General features: G+C 45.0%; 1 pseudogene; it reads right to left on the bottom strand.

Annotated features, from left to right (window-relative positions):
• Nucleotides 1–6,826: 6,826 nt before the first annotated feature.
• Nucleotides 6,827–7,717, bottom strand: LOC105503843 (annotated as a pseudogene).
• Nucleotides 7,718–8,842: the final 1,125 nt, after the last annotated feature.

Genomic DNA, 8,842 nt, shown 5'->3' with positions numbered 1-8,842 from the left:
TGTGGCACATATACACCATGGAATACTATGCAGCCATAAAAAAGGATGAATTTGTGTCCTTTGTAGGGACATGGATGCAGCTGGAAACCATCATTTTCAGCAAACTATCACAAGAACAGAAAACCAAACACTGTATGTTTTCACTCGTAGGTGGGAATTGAACAACGAGAACACTTGGACACAGGAAGGGGAACATCACACACTGGGGCGTGTTGTGGGGAGGGGGTAGAGAGGAGGGATAGCATTAGGAGATATACCTAATGTAAATGACGAGTTAATAGGTGCAGCACACCAACGTGACACATGTATACATATGTAACAAACCTGCACATTGTACACATGTACCCTAGAACTAAAAGAAAAAAGAAAGAAAGAAAAGAACATCAGTGGTGAAATAATTCTCAGTTTGAATAAGTACGTTGAATAAATGCACTTAAGTGAAAAAAAAAAAAAAGATTCTAACCCTTCATTTTGCTGACAGCCCCTGCAGATGACAATTTCCTTCCTGTCATGTCTGCAGAGCTCTAAGTCTAGAGGCAATGCTGAGGCTGAAGCCAGCCACAGTGCCTCAGCTGTGCCTCTCCTCCAGAGTGGGTGGCTGCCCCAGCACGTCCCTGGCACGTGGGCATGTGTAACAGACTCCTGTCCCATGCCCCTAGCACATGAACATGGCCACATCTCCCCAACCACTGAGCCTGCAAAGCATGCACAGATGAGGAGTTGACTTTAATGGCATTCCTCCTGTCACACCCATCTATGTTAAGAGACCACCAAACAGGCTTTGTGTGAGCAATAAAGCTTTTTAATCACCTGGGTGCAGGTGGGCTGAGTACTAAAAGAGAGTCAGCAAAGGGAGATGGGGTGGGGCAGTTTTATAGGATTTGGATAGGTAGTGTAAAATTACAGTTAAAGGGGGTTGTTCTTTTGCAGGCAGTGGTGAGGGTCACAAAGTGCTCAGTTAACTCCGGGGACTTATTGTCCAGAAGAAGGAATGTCACAAGGTAGTGTCATCAGTTAAGGCAGAAACCAGCCATTTTCACTTCTTTTGAGGTTCTTCAGTTGCCTCAGGCCATCTGGATGTATACGTGCAGGCTTGGGCTCAGAGGCCTGACATTACTGTCTTCTTATATTAATAAGAAAAGCAAAACAAAATAGTGGTGAAGTGTTGGGGTGGCAAAAATTTTGGGGGGTGGTATGGAGTGATAATGGGTGATGTTTCTCAGGGCTGCTTCGAATGGGATTAGGGGTGGCTTGGGAACCTAGAGTGGGAGAGATTAAACTGAAGAAAGATTTTGGGGTAAAGGGTGATATTGTGGGGTTGTTAGAAGCAGCATTTGTCATATAGAATGATTTGTGATGGCCTGGATGCTGTTTTATTTGAATTGAGAAACTAAACAGAAAACACAAGGTCTGAATAAGAGAAGGAGAAAAACAGGTATTGAAGGACTAAGAATTGAGAGGACCTAGGACATCCAATTAGAGAGTGTCCAGGGGGTTCAGCATAATTATTTGTTTTGTTGCTGAGTTTTTGGACTCTATCCTTGAGTTTTTTTATGTTGTCATATAGCAGGCCAGATTGATTTAGGTAAAAACAACACTCTTCATTTAAAAATGTAGAGTCTTCCTTTTTCAGCAGTAAGTCAAGGACTATTCCTATCTTTTTGTATTAATAATAACAAAACAAAACAAAATAGTAGTGAAGTGTTGGTGTCATGAGGGGAACAGGAAGCTGTTGGCCCTATTTGCAAATTGATTTTGGGAGGTAAGAAAAACTAGTGTACACGTGCCTGTCCAATTGATAGATAGACACGTGTAGGTGGAGGAGTCACAGAGGAAGAAGAGACCTTTGTAAGGCAAAACTGGAAATGTAAAGTGAAAAGATGAGAGGGAGCACCAAAAGGGCTTGACTGAAGTAATGGGGGCTGTCTCTGAAGCCTTGTAGCAGTACAGCCCTGGTTAAGTTGCTGAGACTGATGGGTGTCAGGGTCAGTCCAAGTGAAAGCAAAAGAGGCTGGGATGAACGGTGTAAAGGAATAGTAAAGAAAGCATCTTTGAAATCCTGCACCCAGACTCTTAGGGATTTAGTGAAGGCAGCAACCCTTAGAGGTTGTAATGGGGATTGATGGGGCAATTGGGTAGAGGGGAGGTTCTACTTTTATGGTGTGTGAGAAAGCGCACAGTGTCTATGAGTAAACTTTCACTGCTATTCATGGGGCTGGGTATAAGCAAGTAAGAAGAGAGGTTAGGAGAAGAGTCTGAAGAACAAGGGCAAGGTAGCCAAGGATGGAGTGATACAAAGGGCAGATGTCTTAAAGGAAATGAGAGGTTCTAAGAGGTGGGCTAGTAAGGCTTGTAACCTACAAGGAAGAGGTTATGAAAGGATGATAGAATGGGATGAGCCTGTGAGGCTGGAAAGAATTTTTCTTGGTCCAAGAACCATTTGCCTTGTGTAGGAAGAGATTGATACATGGAAGTTTCAGTGGAAGAGTAGGTGGGAGTGATAGAGGAGAAAGGAAAATACTGGCTGCTTCTTTAGCTATCTTATTAGCATAATTTTTGCCTTGAGCAATGGGATCTGAGGCCCTTTGATGGCTTTGCAGTGAAAGACTCCAGCTTCCTTTGGAAGCAATGCAGCCTTGCAAAGAGCTTTTATTAAAGAGGCATTAATGATGGAGGACCCTTGCATAGTGAGGAAACCTCTTTCAACCCATATAACAGCATGGTGGTGCAGGATATGGAAAGCATATTTAGAGTCAGTATAAATGTTGAGTTGGGAAAGGATTTAGGATCTATGGGGTCAGCTAGGTTTCCCTTTGTGAGTTTATGTAATGGTTTTGTTAGGATGGCCAAACCAGGTGTCCAAAGGCAAAAGTACCCAACCATGCCTAGGAAGGAAAGGAGTTGTTGCTTTGTAGAAGGGGTTGGGGTTTGGGAGATTAGCGGAACATGATCAGCAGGGAGAGCACTTGTGTCTTTATGAAGAATTATGCTGAGAGAGGTAATGGATGAGGAAGAAATCTGGGCTTTGGTGGGGGATATGTGATATCTTTTTGAGAAAAATGTTGGAGGAGCAGGAGGTTGTCCTGTTGGGAAGATTCATGGGGGGGCTACAAAGTAGAAGGTTGTTAAACTATTGAATAAGGTGAGAAGCAGGTGGATGGAAAGGAAGTAAATTATGAGAAAAGACTTGACTGAAGTAGTGGGGACTGTCCACAAAGTCTTGTGGCAGTACAGCCCAGGTTAAGTTGCTGAGACTGATGGGTGTCAGGGTCAGTCCAAGTGAAAGCAAAGAGAGGCTAGGATGAAGGGTATAAAGGAATAGTAAAGAAAGCATCTTTGAAATCCAGAATAGAATAATGGGCTGTGGAGGGAGGTATTGAGGATAGGATAGTATATGGGTTTGGCACCAGGGGGTGGATAGGCAAGATAATTTTGTTGATAAGGTGAAGATCCTGGACCAGCCTGTAAGACTTGTCTGGTTTTTGGACAGGTAGGATAAAAGAGTTGTGAGGAGAGTTTATAGGCTTTAAGAGGCCATGTTGTAATGGGTAGGTGATAACAGGGTTTAACCTTTTTAAAGCCTGCTGTACGATGGGATATTGGCATTGAGCAGATAAGGGTGATTAGGTTTTAATGGGATGATAAGGGGTGCATGATCGGTCACCAAGGAGGGAGTAGAGGTATCCCATACTTGTGGATTAAGGTAAGGAGATACAAGGGGAGGATGCGAAGGAAGCTTTGAACTGGGGAAAAGGGTGGCAATGAAGTGTGGCTGTAGCCCAGGAATAGTCAGGGAAACAGATAATTTAGTTAAAATGCCTTGACCTAATAAGTGAGCTGGGCAGGTGGGGATAACTGAAAAGGAGTGCATAAAAGAATGTTGTCCAAGTTGGCACCAAAGTTGGGGAGTTTTAAGAGGTTTAGAAGTCTGGCTGTCAATACCCACAATGGTTATGGAGGCAAGGGAAAAGACCCTTGAAAAGAAAGTATTGTGGAGTGGGTAGCCTCTATATTGATTAAGAAGGGGACAGACTTACCCTCCACTGTAAGACTGATGGGTGTCAGGGTCAGAAGCATCTGTGATGGTCCAGAGCCTTCTAAGGTGATCAGGCAGTGTCAGTCTTCAGCCACTAAGTGGGAAGGAGTCGGTCAGAGAGCCTTGGACCAGAGTTCCGGGGGCTCTGGGAGTGGCTGCCAGGTGAATTGGACAGTCTTATTTCCAGTGGGGTCTCACACAGATAGGATGCAGCTTAGGAGGAATCCTGGGCTGCAGGCATTCCTTGGCCCAGTGGCCAGATTTCCAGCACTTGAAGCAAAATTATTTGGGAGGAGGTCCTGGACGAACATCTGGTCACTGCGGTTTAGGCATTTTGAAGTTCTGGTGTGCTGGAGATGTGGCTGGGGTTTCTCTTACAGCAGAGGCAAGTAATTGCAACTCAGAAATATGTGGCCACTTGGCTGCCTCTTTTCTTTTATTGTACACCTTGAAGACAAAGTTAATTAAGTCCTGTTGTAGGGTTTGAGGGCCGAATCTAATGTTTGGAGCTTTTTCTAATGTCGGGAGTGGATAGGGTAATAAAATGCATACTGAGAATAAGACGGCCTTCTGGCCTCTCTGGGTCTAGGGCGGTAAAGCATCTAAGAGTTGTTGCCAAATGGGCCATGAATTGGGCTGGATTTTTATATTTGATGAAAAGCAGCCTAAATGCTAACTGATTTGGGATAGGTCAGATAAAGAAAAAGGAGCATTAATCTTGACTATGCCTTCAGCTTCAGCCACGTCTGTAAGAGAAAATTGTTGGGCAAGTGGGGGGAGGGCTAGTCATGGAATGAAACTGTAAGCCAGACTGGGTGTGAGGAGGGGAGGTGATAGAAGGATTATAGGGTGGGGGAGTAGAGGCTGAGTAAGAATTGGGACCTGGCTCGACTTGGTGAGGGGCAGCTTGGGGAGGAAGGGAGAGGTCAGATGGGTCCATAGAAAAGGAGGATTCAAAAGACTCAGAGCGGCCGGGCGCGGTGGCTCAAGCCTGTAATCCCAGCACTTTGGGAGGCCGAGACGGGCGGATCACAAGGTCAGGAGATCGAGACCATCCTGGCTAACATGGTGAAACCCCGTCTCTACTAAAATACAAAAAACTAGCCGGGCGAGATGGCGGGCGCCTGTAGTCCCAGCTACTCGGGAGGCTGAGGCAGGAGAATGGTGTGAACCCGGGAGACGGAGCTTGCAGTGAGCTGAGATCTGGCCACTGCACTCCAGCCTGGGCGACAGAGCGAGACTCCGTCTCAAAAAAAAAAAAAAAAAAAAAAGACTCAGAGCTTGGGGTGGAGACCAAAAGAACAGACAGGAGAGAAGAAAGATTTGGGATAAGTCCCACTGGGAGCAGAGACTAGGGAGGGACCGATGTGTAAAAGAATGGCTGGATGTCAAGCACCTCAGACCATTTGCCCGTTTTTCAACAAAAATCATCCAGGTCTTGTAAGATGGAGAAATCAGAAGTGCCATTTTGTGGCCATTTGGAACCATTGTTGAGTTTGTACTGGGGCCTAGTGGTATTGCAGAAGAAAATAAAGCATTTAGGTTTTAGGTCAGGTGTGAGTTGAAGAGGTTTTAAGTTCTTGAGAACACAGGCTAAGGGAGAAGAAGGGGGAATGGAGGGTGGAAGATTGCCCATAGTGAAGGAGGTAAGTTTAAAGAGAAAAGTAGAGACACGGAGAAGGGGGTGGTGAGCAGCCCTGGGCTGTAATGTGGATGAGCAGTCAAAGCAAGCATTCCCACAATTGACTTGCCACCTAGGAAATGTGGGTGAATGTGTCCTCGTGGTGTTCAGACACCAATCGAATGGGGGTTAATGATCAAGGCAGGCATCCCCGTGATGATCAAACACCAAGGGAAGACTGTCTTCCTGAGTCTGTGACCAGCACCGGAGTTTTGGGTCCACAGATAAAATGTGTCTCCTTTGTCTCTACTAGAGACAAAAAAGAACTTGAATTGGAAAGACAGGGAGATTGAAGGGTAGCTAGAGAGGCTGGAAAAGAGAGTGAAAAGACCATTTACCCGATTTGAAATTGGGGAGATATTCCTTGGGCTGGTTGGTCTGAGCACCTGAGGTCATAGGTGGATCTCTTCATAGAGTGAGAGCAAGGACAGGTCTCCTGTAGGAGATCCCCTGTCCTGGGTCTTCAGCATCAAATATCACGGGCGTCCGTATGAAGAGACCACCAAACAGGCTTTGTGTGAGCAATAAAGCTTTTTAATCATCTGGGTGCAGGCAGACTAAGTCTGAAAAGAGAGTCAGGAAAGGGAGATGGGGTGGGGCAGTATTATAGGGTTAGGGTAGGTAGTAGAAAATTACAGTTAAAGATGATTGTTCTCTTGCGGGCAGTGGCGGGGGTCACAAGGTGCTTGGTGGGGAGCTCCAGAGTCTTATTGTCCAGGAGAAGGAATATCACAAGGTAATGTCATGAGTTAAGGCAAGAACTAGCCATTTTCAACTTTTGTGGTTCTTCAGTAGCCCAGGCCATGTGGATGTATACATGCAGGCTTGGACTCAGAGGCCTGACATCTCCAATGACTTATTGTAAAAGAAACAAGGCATCTTATCCTGGATTGCGACACCCAGCAGCATCCGTTCATACTGCCAAGGGCAGGTAGCACCATGTGCATAGGGATCCCACTGCATTTGATGAAATCCAGAGTCCTGGGATCCAGAGCAGCCCAGGGAGCCCTGGAGTCTGGAAAGGATGTAGCAGTGGAGGCAGTGGCAGCAACTCCAGCTCCTAGCTTGTGGTCACTCCTCACGGTGGCCCCAGCCAGCTCGAGGCAAGCTCATGAGCAGCTCTTGTCCTTGTGATTCCTCACAATCATCTTTCTGTATAGTTTCTGCTGCTCCTCCTTGAACATGTCCTTCACCTTCTCCCTCTTCAGGCTCCCATCCCACAGCAGGTCCACAAGTTCTCCCTGCCTGGCAATGGCGAATTTTACCCTATTCGCAAACTGGATGGCATCTTCATCTTCCCCTCTGGTCATGGGAGGCAGGTACCACACGCTGCAGACAATGGCCCAGCTTGTCATTATTTGCCGCAGGTACATCACCATCCCTTATTTGCTGCTGTTCCAGAAGGCATTGCTGAATTGATGGTCATACTTGATAGCAAGAGGGTAAACTGTGGCTCCAATTTCAAAACTTCCCTTTTTGAACATCATCACCGATGTGTTATTGATACATCCTTCTGGGTTCCTTCTGGGAAGATGAGGAGGTTCCTTCTGGGAAGATGAGCATAGGCTTTTACCTTGCACTTCTTCAGTCAGTCTCTTAGCCACCAGGTGGGGATCCTTCACTTCCAAGCGCCCAAACCTAATGTGTGGGTAAGTCTTCACCATGGCTCTCTGAATCAAACTTATGTGTCCCCCATGAACTTGACCCACCGTGGCATAATAGCCATCGCTGACCAAGATGATCACATCGATTGGCGAGATATGAAGCAAGTATCCCACCACAGTCGTGCCCACCACTAGAAGGCTAATCCCTGTCAAGGCCAGCGCTATCCTGAGTGGCAGCAGGGAACAGTACAAAATCAGTCCTCCTAACTGCCACAGGACCATAAGCTGAAGGGTGATGTACCTGAAGTTATAATGGTTTCTGCTCAGCATGTTGCAGGACTCCAATTCCTCTGCTGAGGATCTCTTTGTCACTTCATCATCCATAATAGTCTCCATTCCTTTCCAGCAGAAGTAGAAAATATCAGAGAGCTGGAACTGTGGAGTTTTGTCCAGAGCCTTACTACTGCCACTTTGATGAATCTCTTTGATGTCTTCTTCTAGTGAAGTGGGATCCTTTGTGTTATTTCTGTTGGTGTAGGGCTTCTAAAGCTGGTGCTTCTTCTCCTTGGCTCCTTGCCAGGAGTTGGTTTTTTGAAAAGATTAACAAAATAGATAGACCACTAGCCAGAATAATAAAGAAGAAAAGAGAGAAGAAGCAAATAGATACAATAAAAAATGATAAAGGGGAGACCACCACTGATCCCACAGAAATATAAACTACCATCAGAGAATACTATAAACACCTCTATGCAAATAAGCTAGAAAATCTAGAAGAAATGGATAAATTCTTGAACACATACACCCTCCCAAGACTAGACCAGGAAGAAATTGAATCCTTGAATAGACCAATAACAAGTTCTGAAATTGAGGCAGTAATTAATAGCCTAGCAACCAAAACAAGCCCATGACCAGACAGATTCACAGTTGAATTCTACCAGAGGTACAAAGAAGAGCTGGTACCATTCCTTCTGAAATTATTCCAAGCAATAGAAAAAGAGGGAATCCTCCATAACTCATTTTATGAGGCCAGCATCATCCTGATACCAAAACTTGGCAAAGACACAACAAAAAAAGGAAAATTTTAGGCCAATATCCCTGATGAACATAAATGTGAAAATCCTCAGTAAAATACTGGCAAGCGAATCCAGGACCACATCAAAAAGCTTATCCACCATGATCAAGTTGGCTTCATCCCTGGGATGCAAGACTGGTTCAACATATGCAAATCAATAAATGTAATCCATTACATAAATTGAATCAATGACAAAAACCACATGGTTATCTCAATAGATGCAGAAAAGGCCTTCGACAAAATTCAACACCCCTTCATGCTAAAAACTCTCAATAAACTAGGTATTGATGCAAAGTATCTCAAAATAAGAGCTATTTATGACAAACCTATAGCCAATACCATACTAAATGGGCAAAAGCTTGAAGCATTCCCTTTTAAAACCAGTACAAGATGCCCTCTCTCACCACTCATATTTAACATAGTATTGGAAGTTCTGACCAGGACAATCA

The sequence above is a fragment of the Colobus angolensis genome, unplaced genomic scaffold (genome assembly GCF_000951035.1).
Source record: "Colobus angolensis palliatus isolate OR3802 unplaced genomic scaffold, Cang.pa_1.0 Scaffold88, whole genome shotgun sequence".
Lineage (NCBI taxonomy): Eukaryota > Metazoa > Chordata > Mammalia > Primates > Cercopithecidae > Colobus > Colobus angolensis.
This window is presented reverse-complemented; position numbering and strand designations above follow the sequence as displayed.